Here is a 14,075-nt window from a genome sequence, read left to right on the forward strand (position 1 = left end):
AACGTACAGTCATAAAACATGTTAAATTAAAAATCTTGCAAAATAAGTAGTGACTAACGTCTAATATAACAGCTGGGAAATTGTACCCGCAGGGCAGAAGCTGTCTTAGATGTTTAGAGACTTAGTATTGGTTACAGAACCTATAAAATGCACAGAAAAATAACCATATACGTCTATAAAACCACACAGATTTCTTGTGATAAATAATAGAGTTTATGGATTTTATTGGTTTGGCAACTGACAGCAATAACTGTAAATAAACAACTGAGGTAACCTTTATTAGTCAGACCAGAATAGTAAAATATTGCCCAGGGGACAGAAAAGCAAAATTTTAAAGCTGATATCCTGGCTTGGGAATTATTTCACAATTAAGGTAACTTCTATCAAGAGGGCAATATTTTCCAGCTGTTCCCTGGAACCTTTACCATTTACATTCTGCTTTGTATTTTTGTTGAGTAATAGAAGCAATTAATTCTAAGCATTATAGTTTATTCTGCATTTGGGCATCACGATTCTGAGGAATGGATTTTTTTTTTTATCCAGGCAGTTGAACAGGATATAAATGTCATTTTAATAATAGGAACTGAGAATTTAATACTATGGTATTAAACTGTAAGTATAAGTGAATAATACTAGTCCTAGCTTACTTGATTTCCTACAGAATTCTGGCCTATTCGTGGAATTTTTATTAAAGGAATGTGGTACTGCAACTTTTTTTTTTTAAGTAAAGAAGATTTCAACAGAAATGCAAAGGAAAAAAAGGAAGATACACCTTGAGATACTCATACAGTTCTTGATATAAAAAAATTTTCTTTGTCCGAAATATTGAGGAAAAAAGCAAGAGAGGAAAGATGCGGTTTTCACTTGAAGCATTTCCTTCACTCTTCATGTCACTTGGCTACATCAGTCAGTGTATGAATAAATATGGAACTACTTGAGGCCATACTATATATATTTAAAAAACCCAAGAATACTTTTGGAAAAGCCAAAAAGTATCAGCATAAAGTGAAAAATAAAATGAAACAGAAACTTTTCCAACCAAACAGACGTAAGCCAGATGTTAGAGTCTCCCGCGCAAGGAGGGCCGTGTAAGGCCCCTGTAGCTGTGCCGAGTGCATGCTAACGTGGCCAGAGAGAGGTACATGGCTTAAGTTCACTCTCTTTACACATAAAAATGACCGTTTCTCTCTGTTTTATTTTGGCACATTGACGTAAATGTGGCTAGCTATGGCAATAAAAATCATGATTAGCTATTTTATAACTCAAGTCAGGATTTTCATTGAGTGAAAGAAAGGATATGTTACCAATGAAGAGAGATGTTTGATCAATTAAAATGAAAAACATATTTACTATACTTAACTCCTGTATATTTAAATATTATCCTACTACAAACTTAAAAAGAAAAACTTTTCACTTACTTTTCCAGTGCTTTTTGTGTTCTTCCCTTTTTTCTGGGTTTGCTGCTGTCTGCCAACTGAGCCACTATTTAATACACTTTCATTGAAACAAACTTCCGCCCTAACCAATCTGGGATGCAAAGAGAATCACAAGTTTTATTTAGGCACTTTGCGTTTTGGAAATTAAACAGAAAAAAAAATCAATATTCTTCTCCCACTGGCACAAACACATTACTTTTCTTTCTTTTTTTAGTTTTTTTTTCAACAAGGAGGAAAGGAAGATTAAAGAAATGGGATACTCATAAAAATCTGTTTTCCACAGACATGCCTTATGTGACAGGCTGTGACCTAGAACCACATGCTTTTGGGGCTGTGGGCACGGTGACTATTTCTTGGCAGAAAGATAGATTTCAAGCAAGTACTCACTCTACGTCCACCCAAATAGGTTCCGGAACTTTTTGGCTCATAGGTGTCAAGGTCTTTGTGCACCTGAACCTGTAGAAGGCTGAGGGGAAATACACACGATATTTTTATTGTAGGACTGTCCTTCTTGAAACACAGCCTGCAGGGCTCATGGTTTGAATTATAGGGTGTCTCATGTGAAGTTCTCACATCTGGTTTGACAATCATCTTTCCAAAAATGTAGTCTTTTGTGAGCTTGTGACGCAAAATGATATGGTAAAATGAACACAGGCGACTCACAGTTGCTTAAGTTGCAGTAGTTACAAAACTAAGAGAAGGAAAAAATAAAACTGGACAGAGTGCAATGTAATAAAATCTAATATATGAATAGGAGGCATATCTAGTGTCTGTCTACCTGTGGTGGGCTGAATGGCGACCCCCCAAAAGGATATGTCCACATCCTGATCCCTGGAACCTCTGAATGTGACTTTCTCTGGAAGAAGGGTCTTTGCCGACATAATCAGGCGAAGGATCTCAAGATGAGAAGACCATCCTGGATTAGGTGGGTGGGTCCTGAATCCATTGACAAGTGTCCTTATAAGAGACACTTGGAAGAGAGACAAAGAGAAAAGGATGCAGGAACGTGGCTACGGAAGTGGGGATTGGAGTGAGGTGGCCACAAGCCAAGGAACACCAGGGCCACCAGAAACTGAAACACGTGAGGAACGGATTCTCCCCTAGAGCCTCTGCTCTGGGAGAGTGTGGCCCTGTGGACACCTGAATTTCTGATTTCTAGCCTCCAGAACTGTGAGAGAATAGATTTCTGTTGTTTTAAGCCACCCAGTTTATGATACTCTGTTATGGTAACTACAGAACACTAATTATCTATCTATTGGTCTATGTATCTATTTATCTATGTATCTATGTATCTATCTACCTATGTATGTATGTATCTATCTATCTATGTATCTATCTATGTATGTATGTATGTATGTATCTATCTATCTATCTATCTATCTATCTATCTATCTATCTATCTATCTACCTACCTATCGACCGACCGACCGACCTACCTACCTACCTACCTACCTACCTGATATGGTTTGGCTGTGTCCCCACTCAAATCTCATCTTGAATTGTAGCTCCCACAATTCCCACCTGTTGTGGGAGGGACCCGGTGGGAGGTAATTGAGTCATGGGGGTGGCTTCCCCCATACTGTTCTCGTGGTAGTGAAGAAGTCTCACAAGATCTGATGGTTTTATAAGGGGAAACCCCTGTTGCTTGGCTCTCATTCTGTCTTGTCTGCCTCCATGTAAGACATGCCTTTCACCTTCTGCCACAATTGTGAGGCCTCAGCCACGTGGAACTGTGAGTCCATTAAACCACTTTTTCTTTATAAATTACTCAGTCTTGGGTATAAATTACTCATCTTAATATCATCAATGCTTATCTCCTCACTGGGTTGGTTTTTGCCAACCCATTCCTATTTCTTTTATACATATTTAATTATCCCATGTACTCCAGAACAACTTTACCTATTAACTGAAAAAATGATAAATTGTAACCATTCTGAATTTGAGATAATACCTGCTTTCTGTATTCCACTTTATTACATATATACATATACACTAAAATATGTGCATATGTATTAAAGGAAATTTTGTGTTGTTGGATGCCATCTCCAGTGTCTGGGTTAGTGCTCGAGCCTCAAAGAGAAAGGGACTGTATGTCTTAAATTCCTTTCCAGTGGCTCTGATGACCAGGCTATTTATTGATCACAATTTTCAGGCACATCCTTTCGACTTAAATTAAAAGTAAGTCAGAATATGTGTTAACAAAACCAGGAAACCAAAGATTAACAAAACTAGGAAACCAAAACCATTCAACAAAACCTGCTTCTATTCCATTATTCTTTATTTCACTCAGTGGTATCGGGCCACATCAAGTCCCTTCAGCAAGCTCCCCAGGAGTTACTTGGGCCGTGTTTTATATGTCACCTGTCACTAGGTGCTCCCATTCTTAATGTCCCTCTGCCCATCTCCTCACCACCATCCTTGCTGAGTTGTCATTTCATCCATCAGCCACACAGCTCTGATTATGTTCTGCATCAGGACCCGAAGGGTTTGACTGCCCAGCTCCCCATCCCCACACTGCTGCTAATAGACCCCCACTTTCCTTCTGGAAACTGTCTCCTCACCAACACCACTGCTACACACACACACACACACACACCCTCACACATGTGCACATACACTCACATATGTACACCTACACACTCCCCACATACATACCTACACATCCGCACATGCACACACACCCCATGCATGCACACATACCAGTGCATACATATGCACACACACCATGCACACACAAACACATGTGCACATACCCAGGCACCCATGCCTGTATGCACACTCCCTGAACACACCCCACACCCACACCCAGACCCTCATACACATACACACATACACACACCTCTGCATGTACACAGTGCATACACACAAATACCCTATATGTGTGCACCCACGTGCACACTCCCTGTCACCACATTCCACACAATTCTCAGGGTCCCTCAACTACTGGGACCAGCCACTGTGGCTGGATAGTGTCCCTGTGACTCATCCAGCACAAGATTCAGACCTAACTGGGGTTCATCAGAGACCTTCTGGGAGATACCCATGGATGTGGGGGAAAGAGTGGGCACTCTGGTTTTTCTGGGTGCGTAGGCTGAAGGGGTGATGAAAACCTGGAACGTCCACTGACCATTTTGCCACTGCAAGGAGAGAACTCAGCCAGGAATAAAATGAATTCAGGAAAGTGGAAAGTGGAGGAGGGGCCACAGGAGAGAGGGAGAGAAAAGAAGGGAGTGAGAGAAAGAGATAGGGAAGGAGAGGGAGAAAGAGAACCATCTTAATCTCTGGATCTCACAGGGGGTGAAGCAACTGCTTACCTTGAACTTAAGTCTTGGGAACCAATAGAATCCCTCTTTTGCATAGGCTAACTTGAGCTGAAATCCCATAACCTGCAACACAAATTATCCCCATGGATCTAGTTGCTCTCCTGGTTAAGAGAGCAAGCCTAAGGCCCATGGTTCTTGGTGAGTTCACCTGTCGCCTATGTACAACCTCAGCATTGCCCTTTAAGCCCCTGTATCTCACAATCCAGTCATCCTGAGTGACTTGCAGCTTCCTGAATGCAAAAGGATGTTTCACCCTCAGGTCTCTGTACATTTATTCAGTCATTTATTCCAGAAATATTTACTGAGTACTTATTTCCTAAGCACTGGAGATATAGCAGCAAACAAAACAGAAAACAATTTGCTGCCTTCATGAGGTTTGCATTTTAGCAGAGGTGAGGAAACAGGATAGGATAGAACTAAAATTAATAAGTAAAATATGGAGTATGTGCAAACAATCACAGAGGCACCATGTGACCCAGTAATTCTGCTCGTAGCTGCACACCCAGGAAAAATGAAAACATCACATCACAAAAAACTCGTGTTCACAGGAGCATTATTTATAATGGCCCCAAAGCGGAAACAGCTCCATAGTTCGTGGACCGACTGGATGTGGACTGTGAGCACAGAAAGAGTCAAGAATAATTCCATGTGCTGTCCCTTTCGTCTGAAAGGCCTCACCCTGTCATCAGAGCACCTGCTGGTTGTCTGTGCCCTGGATTCACCGGAAGCACGTGGATGACGGGGCTGTATTCCTGCCACTCAGCACCGCGGTTGGACGGAGTAGGATCTCCAAAGCAAGTCTGTGGATCAAATGTAAAACTCAAGTGTACAGACTTGCCCCCAGGCCATTTTCAGCATGGTGACATGGCTCAGGGAAACAAGCATGGACATCTGAACACCCAGAAGGGCCCTGCTAGGCCTGGCTGAGGATCTCTTGACTGTTCAACACACAACAAGAACCCTGCAAAGCCTTCTCCCCACATCTCTTCAAGAGCCTCTGTGGCTACTTCTCCCTGTCTTTCTCAGTGCCCTTCCAGTTCCCCATGATTCTTCCTCTGTTCCCACCTGCTAAACTCTCCTCCTCCTTCCCTCCCCTGACCTACCCATCTCATCTGGATCAGGCCTGCCCTTCAGCATCTGACATGCTCCAATCCATCTGTTAGTCAGTGGAACAGAACTGAAAAGCTAACGTGCCTGAGCAAAGCGTCCTTTCTATTTAAAAGGTGAAGAGGGAAGCAATTATTAGTAACTGTGTTGCAATAATTTCGTTTTTTTTTATTTTACTTTAAGTTCCGGGATACATGTTGTACAGAATGTGCACGTTTGTTACATAGGCATACATGCGCCATGGGGGTTTGCTGCACCTATCAACCCGTCATCTAGGTTTTAAGCCATCTCAGCAAAACAATTTCCTTTTATTCTTGTCACACATAAATGAACACTATTCCACGGTTCTTAATCTGGGATATGGGAAAACTTGTTTGATGTTGCTGTGTGTTTGCACGTGCTGTTTCTTATGCTTGAAAATCTCTGCTCTTTCCTTCTTCTGCAGTGAAACTCCTTGTCCAGATCCCTTTCCTGGTGTCCACTCCTCAGCAAGGCAGAGCTGGGGGCAATGCAATGGGGAACCCTGTGACAGTGGAACAAGCCTGGGTTGGCATCTCAATCTCATTTCTCATTAGCGGGGACAGCTTGAACCAGCTGCTTACACTCATGCAGGCTTCTTACACCATTTTTGGAGTTGTGAGAAGTTGATGGTGTAATGTAACTCATCCCTCCCTGGCTGTATGGGACAGTAGCGTACCTGAGGATGGGTTAGGATTGCTGAGATGGGCTGGAGCTGGGGCAGGGGGCCTCCAGCTAAGAGAGGCCTTCTGAGCTTACCTCATTTGGTCTCAGGGCTATTCTCATTTTCCAGATGAGCAGTGATGTGAACAATATTGGGAAGCATCAAAGAAATTGATGTAAAGTGTCTGGCACAGAGTGAGTGCTCAGTGACTGTGGGTGCCCTCTCGTCCAGCTCCTCTCTGCTCTGAGCATGCCTTTCTCACGGCACTTATGAGAATGTGCCATCGCTGTTTACTCCTTGCTTGTCCCCCTCCACACACTAAGTTCTTCAGGCCCAGGGACTGTGTTACACTCATCTCCACAGCCCCAGGCCTAGCACAATGCCTCCTGCCTAGTAGGTCCTCAGTATTTGCTGAATGAATGGATGATGATTTCATGGAAGAATCACTCCCTGAAGTTTCCAGCCACAGGCTGAGGAAGCTCAGGATGAAAACATCAGGTCTCTTGCCCAATCTTCACCATGCTTTTTAGTGGCGGTCACTGCACTGCATGTTTTCTTTAAGAAGAGTGAGCTCATGCCAAGGACGAGGGCGTGGGGCCTGTGCCGGGCACTTGCCAGTTCCACGTTCTGGGTGTGGGGAAGAGGGAGGATGCCCACAGAGAGGGAGGGAACCAAATGCAGGAAAGGAGGGCAAGAGGGGCGGTGTTGGCTCCTGGCGGGCCTGGCATATGGCTGTGCTCCGAGTTACTTCTGGTCCTGTGTGTGGGGCTGAAGCTTCAGCTGCCACCAGACGTCCCTGCCACGTCCCTCTTGAGAGTCCTAACCTCACTTTCAAGACTCACCCCAATGCTCTCCATGAAAATAAAACACATCTTCCATGAAGTGTCCCCAGAAAGCTCCACAGGGGAGGAAGTGCCACTGAGAAGTGAGCACCGATCCCAGGTGAAAGTCCTGAGCTGAAAAGCCTGATGGCTGTCGTGGATGACCTTGGATGCCCTTGAGGTGTCTTAAAGGAGGCAGCATTAGCTTTCTCGCAGTGTGTGTGTGGCAGACCACATGCAAGCTTTTGGGCTGACCCAGTTGTGACTATCACTGTGTCCTCAGGTTTCATCTTGGGGAAGGGTGTTGGACCAGTTCTTACTCCTGGAGGCTGATTTCCTAAAGTGCAAAATTGGGCCAGTCTGTTGAGGCCCAAGTGTTCTGGAAAAGGTCTCTGACAGATACATGGAAACTGAATTTAGTTGCTAGTTAAGAGCTTTCACGGGAGCAAAGCTATTGCCTGTGGGTTTCTTAATTATCAGGTATACATTAGGGCAGCGGTCCCTAAACTTTTTGGCCCTGGGGACTGGTTTTGTGGAAGACAGTTTTTCCACAGATTGGCTTCAGGATGAAACTGTTCTACCTCAGATCATCAGGCATTAGATTCTCATAAGGAGCATGCAACCTAGATCCCTCCCATGCACAGTTCACAGTAGGGTTCGAGCTCCTATGAGAATCTAATGCCGCTGCTGATCTGACAGGAGCTCAGGCAGTACTGCTTGTCCACTGCTCACCTCCTGCTGTGTGGCCTGGTTCCTAACAAGCAATGGACTGGTACCAGTCTTTGGCCCAGGGGTTGTGGACCCCTGCATTAGGGGACAGAACAACATTTTGCAGAAAGAAAAAACTGGTCTTCTTCCTGCTTCTCCTTTTTTCTGTACTCTGCCTTCTCTCGCTTGTGGACACTTCATGGACATAGAAGAGGGGGTGTAACACTGCATCTGGCTCCTCCAAGTGTGGTCTAAGACCTGCAACCTCTGCATCTCCTGGGAGCTTGTCAGAAATGCTGAGGCTCAGGCCTCAGCTCAGACCCACAGGATCAGAATCTGTACTTGACAAGACTCCCCCGGTGACCTGAATGCACGTTCAAGTTTGAGAACATTGATCTAATCATGGAGATAGGTGTTTTGTGACCCAACAGTCCTCACTTGGATTCTAGATCCCAATCCATAACACACTAACTGTGTGACTGGGGCAGGTTACTCTGAGGCTCTTTGAGTCTCCGAATCCTCATTTGTAGAATGGCACAGAAGTGCCCACTCTACTACAGAGTTGTTGATGGGATTAAGTGAGTGAATGGATATAAAGCTCTTGGCACCCAGTGCTGGGAAGGGCAGCTATGGAGATGATAATCATTCCCCTTTGCCCCCCTTCTCAATTCTGGCACCCAGGACCCAGGCCAGTGCTGTCAGCAGGAGGGAAGCAAGAGCACTGGCTTGACCCGTTGGTGCTCAGGACGGGTAGCACTAAACAGTCCTTCCAATCAACTTCACGTTTCAAGTGCCTCACTGAGGATGTTGATAGCAATGGGTACAGTTGAGTAACAGTTTACTTGTATTATTTCATTAGATATTTTTATTAGTGCTGTTATTTCCATGCTTTTGAAGGAATTCATGAGTTTTCAACTTGTAAATGCAACAAATTTTAAAATAGCAGTCTTTAAAAGTTATGGTTGTAAGTTTTAGGCCCTCTGAATTAATGTCCTGCCCTATGTATCTGGGCATGAGGCCACAGTTGCCACACAGACTGTACCTAGTGCTGAGTGGAGCCTATGTGGAAGGGCTGCAGGGTTCAGCTGGAAGTATCCACGGAGGCAAAGCTAGTGTTGGAAAGATCCTGGTCTGGCAGCAGAATGGTCATCAACGTTGTAAGACTGCATGTAGCAGGGGGTGGCTGGATCACCTGGAGCCCAGGGACAAGCTTGACACATCTATCCCTTTTAACTGATTTTACATTTTGAAGTCTGCTCTCATGGGTCTCTTTGCCTTGAAGATAATTTTCTCTCTTTTCTGCTAAGGTCCTGAACATTTCTGGCACATTACTTGGACTTGATGGTAAACTCATTGCTTTGTCACGAGGCACTGGAAGCTTATCAGCACTGACTTGCTTTCCAATGTGCAGTCTCAACCCAGTCTCCTCAGCACACCCACTTCACTTAGACAGTGGGACCTCAATAAAAATGTGTTTGAAAGGACACTGTGCCATCATTATTGGCTTAATGGTCAGGGCCAGTGGGGAGAAGGGAGCAATGTTGAGAAGTGTGAATATGAGGGATATCTCACAAAGCAGGTAGGAAGTCAAGAAATGTAGGTGAAATGGACAGGAAAGATTTTTTTTTTTTTCCATAAGCCTCTTCATGTTTATCTTGGAAGTGAAGAATTCTAAGACTACTCCATGAATTGTCATTGTGGTAGCTACTCAATTATTCTTAGATAAAACCAACGATCCCAAATCTCAGATAACTGTAAGGAATAATGTTAGAAAAGTCAAGATGAAATCTTTCTGTGCTTTTGAGCATCACACTTGGTTTTGATCCAGGCAGCCAAACCACACTGTCCTGCAGTATGGCCACTCTGTCAGTTGGTGACTTCTTGCTCCAGGGAGCCCTGGGAGCTGATAACTCTAGGTTGGGGAATGTTCCCCTAGCTTTTTACCAATTCAGTCTTTCATCGACTGGTTATTCTTGCTTTTGTGGGCGGCCATACAAATCATGTGCTGTGGGGAAGTCATGTCAATCATTTCACTATCTACAGGATTCCCTGGAAGCTTGAAGCAATTTTGCAGATAATTAAGTCCACAGAATACTTTTTTTTCCCTCAATGATTGGGATATCTCAAGTGAGTCAAAACTTTATTGCGATTGCCTCAATTCTCCATTTTCCTGGTCATATATCAAAAAAGACTTTCTGCTTCCTATATGTGGGGCTTAGCGTCCACATTGTAATTCACCAGAGACTCTCTGGAGAGCTTGGCTTGGTCCCATGTATCCTAGTACAAGCTTGCCACTGGTCTAAGTTAGAAAATATCCAGATTTGAGGCTCACAGAAATGTCCAATTTTATACCTTTTTTTTTTTTTAATGGCGAGGAGTCTCTAACTGAGTGAGAGAGGATTTGGAAAAATGGCCAGCAGAGAACAATAACAATAGTGACTAACATTTATTGAGTACATACTATGTGTTAACTGTGTGAAATAATTTTCATGTAAGCCTTTTGGCAACCTAAGGTTGACAGCATGGAAGCTTTGAGAGTGTAAGTTTCTTGTCCAGAATTTTATAACTAGAAAGTGTCAGAGCCTGGATTCCGACCTATACCCATGGACACCAGAGTGTCTATATGTGTCTTTCCAGTGAGCGATGGTTCACACTCACTGGAAACATGAGTGCCATTGGAACATACTAGTCAATATGATGCTGAAAACAGTAACAGAAAGAGTGCAGGTGTTGAATACGTGTTCCTTTTCATACTGGAAAGAAATATGGTGAGAAGTTGGCATGTCTTCCACGCAATTCCATCCCATCAGCTGGTCTCCAAATTCCCACTCCTCTTGGTTCCCCACTTCTCTTTGTCTCTTTCCAGAAGGAAACAAACTCCTTGATGACTCTCACTGAAAATTCACAAACTTTACAAATTTCAATAGATTAGCTGTGGCTTCTTTTTAAAATGCTCCTAGGTAGCTGGGTCCTGGAGAGCTCTAAAGCCCTCTAATTTTGCTCACAGACTGAAGAAGGGAAACTCGAGTCACTGGAGACAAAGGGGCAAAGGCATGGGTTTGGCAGCAGAGGGAAAGAAATGGTCTGTGACCAGGGCTTAAGCTGTCTGTGTTGGCTCTGAATGACAGTATGCTCTTGCTCCAAGGACCTTAATTGGCTGATAGAGTGATTGCTTTGGCCAAAGGTCCAATTAATACTCAAGATTTGAGGATTGGTTTTCCAACCCCAGTTGGATGACTTTCCTGGCAAGCAAAGGTTACCACTGTAAATTCAATTCGCTTCCTTAACTGTGCACCCACTCTATAATGTAAGGCTATCACTCTGTCTGGTTAATTCCAGACAAGACTTTGTGAGCAGATGGGGAATTTGGATTTTCAAATTCGAAAAAAAAAAAAAGCATAAGTGAGTGTGAGTTTTATGTAGTTACCTCGATGCTCCACCTTGTGGAAAATGTGCTAAATCCCAATGTAGTAGGAGGCAGGATTGCAAATGTGAAACAGAGTGGTTGGCCCAGGGGTTTATGCTTACTAAGAATGTTCTCATCAATAGCTTGCTGTGATTGGCTGTGGACCTATTGAAATCACCATTAAACTTGAAAGCAAAGTTCCTCAGCCCTTGTGTGGAAAGTGTCTAAGACAGTAATGCAGAGGCCATAGTCTGAAGGTGGCACCTCGCACTACAGAACAATGGTAGGAGCTCCAGGTTCGGATCATGGTTCTGAAATTTACTAGTTGTGTGCACTTAAGTTGCTTAGTCTAATTCATAAAGCAGGGATGATAATTCCTCTTTACAGCTTTGTTGCAAGGATTGCATTAAAGAAAACATGTAAAAGCATAAGGGCATTCAATTAATGTTACAAGAGCCCTTCCCTCAACCCCAAGGGTAGCTGCAGCTGTTCAGCCTGACACTTTATGTGTGCTGGTCACAGTGCTGTCTTGGAGAATCACATACGGGATAGTGCTTACCTCCCCATAGCAGCCACGTCATAGCAAATAGCTCATTAGCATGCAGTTTCTTCCCTCCCTGTTCAGCAGCAAGCAGACAAGCTGTCTCAGAGCCTGGATTTCAGCATGTTACACTCACCACAAATATCCCACAGACTGCCCACTCCGTTCTGCTGCCCTTCGCAAGGCTTCACTTTGGCCTCCAACCCTTTTTTTCTTTAGTTTACCAGATGGAACGAAGTCTGTTTGTGAAAACACCCTTCCCCTCAGTTTACTTGGACCTGATTTTGAAAGTAGCAAGTCACTTTATTTGGGCTGGAGGAAAAAGCACTAAAGCAGATGTTGAGGTGACCGGGATTCCTGGAAGACATTCTTCTTCTCTCCGACGAGACACATGATGCATGAAGTAGGAGCCCCTGGCAAGGAGCCCAGGCTGCCATGGCCTCACTCGCTCATGCTTCCTGGCATGGCCCTGAGGCTAGCTGCCTCTGTACTGCCTGAGCATCGTCCCCTGGCGTGTCACCAGACTACCCACTACCTGTGCTTGCACCTGCGGGTGGGCAGTTCAGTCACTGCAGGGTGAAGCTCCCTGTCACAGGAGTCCATCAGCACTGGAGTTCACCAAATGGCCCAGTCCAGGTCTGTGTCATATTGTTTTGCAAAAGCAAGAAAACTCATTCAGGGCTTGTTACTTTTATCCCTGACTTCCTAAGTGAGCAGTGTAGCCAGAGAGCTACATCCCTTGACATCCTTTAAGAGCCATGACCACTCCTGCCCTTGCTTTGTGACAGGCACTCCTGGATGCTGAGGTGCTGTTGCTGTGCACCGCTGTGCATCCTGTGCAAGGATGAGTTGCTCCCTCTTCCCATGGCTGGCTCATTAGCCAGAGCAAACTGTGGCCTTGAAGGAGCAGAAGGAGCATTTGACTCTTCCCAGCTGTCAGTCTTTGGAAAATTGAGCAAAGTGGAATGAAAGGCATTTATTCATTTAACTGGCAGTTATTTGAGATCTATTATGTGGCAGGCACTGTGGTGACACTGAGGAGAGAAGGGTGAACAAGGACAGTCCTGAGCTCAAACAGGCTGCTGGCAGGTGGTAGTGGGGGCAGACAAGCGAAGAGGCACCCATGCCATGGCCTGCAATGCACCACCTCCAGGACAAGGCTCGGGACCCATCCCTGGGTCTTGGGGGACATTCTAAGAGGAAGCAGTGGCTCAGCATAGACCTGAAGGACAAGAGGGCACCAGTCATGTGTGGAGTGGGTCGGTGGAGATGCGCAGAGTGCAAGGAGGTCTGGAGGTGAGACTTCCAGGCAGAATGGAGGGGAGATGTGTCCCATAGTATGTGGACTCTAAGGGGCTGGGAGATCTTAGGGGTTCCCCAGAGGCTGACTGAAGGCTGGCCAGGGAGCCTTCCTGGTAAGGGCCTCCAAGGTCAGGTATGGGTGTAAGAGTAGCCATTTCTAGCACTGGTTGAGGTGCACTGCCCTGTCAGTGCCCCCAAATCCTTCAGCAGTGTCTGATACGATGTTCTAGACTGGCATTGTTTCTGGTGCAGGCCCTGTCTCATTCTTCAGGAAGCATGGTCATGGCAATACCTGGAGTCTCCACTGCAAGACCAGAGTGATGGAGGCAGCAGAGCTCCTCAGCAGACCAGGAGTCTCCAGAGGCACTGCAGAATGTCTAAGAAGCAACCTCATTGTATTCCCAAGACCTGGGAATCCAGGTCTCACAAATACGATGATACAGTCTATAGCCAGGACATCTCTTCATGTGTAGGTAAGTAGGGCATGGGGTAAGTTCATCTGGTGTTTCTAGGCTTTCTTGCTTTTCTATATGCCACTGACGCCTTTCACCTTCATCCAATTTTCAATGAATACTAGGGTAAGCAACTATCCCAGTCTTCCCAGGATTGAGGGACTTCTCCAGATGCTGCACTTCCAGTGCTAAAAATGAGGAACTGAAATGAATTAGTCACCCAAAGAATGCTGACCCTGTGCTATATGATCACATTTACTCTTTAAAGCAATGCTTTGAGGTAGGTAATATTATTTC

General features: G+C 44.7%; 1 long non-coding RNA gene across 1 annotated transcript in view; it reads left to right on the forward strand.

Annotated features, from left to right (window-relative positions):
• The first annotated feature begins 13,611 nt into the window (after window positions 1-13,611).
• The window catches only part of LOC131382146 (uncharacterized), a 128,027-nt gene continuing 127,563 nt past the window's right edge, over window positions 13,612-14,075 (forward strand). The window contains exons 1-2 of the long non-coding RNA XR_009211362.1: window positions 13,612-13,799; window positions 13,904-14,058. This is a non-coding gene — a long non-coding RNA (uncharacterized LOC131382146). The remainder of the gene's footprint in view (window positions 13,800-13,903; window positions 14,059-14,075) is intronic.

The sequence above is a fragment of the Hylobates moloch genome, unplaced genomic scaffold, assembly GCF_009828535.3.
Source record: "Hylobates moloch isolate HMO894 unplaced genomic scaffold, HMol_V3 SCAFFOLD_20, whole genome shotgun sequence".
NCBI classification, from domain to species: Eukaryota; Metazoa; Chordata; class Mammalia; order Primates; family Hylobatidae; genus Hylobates; species Hylobates moloch.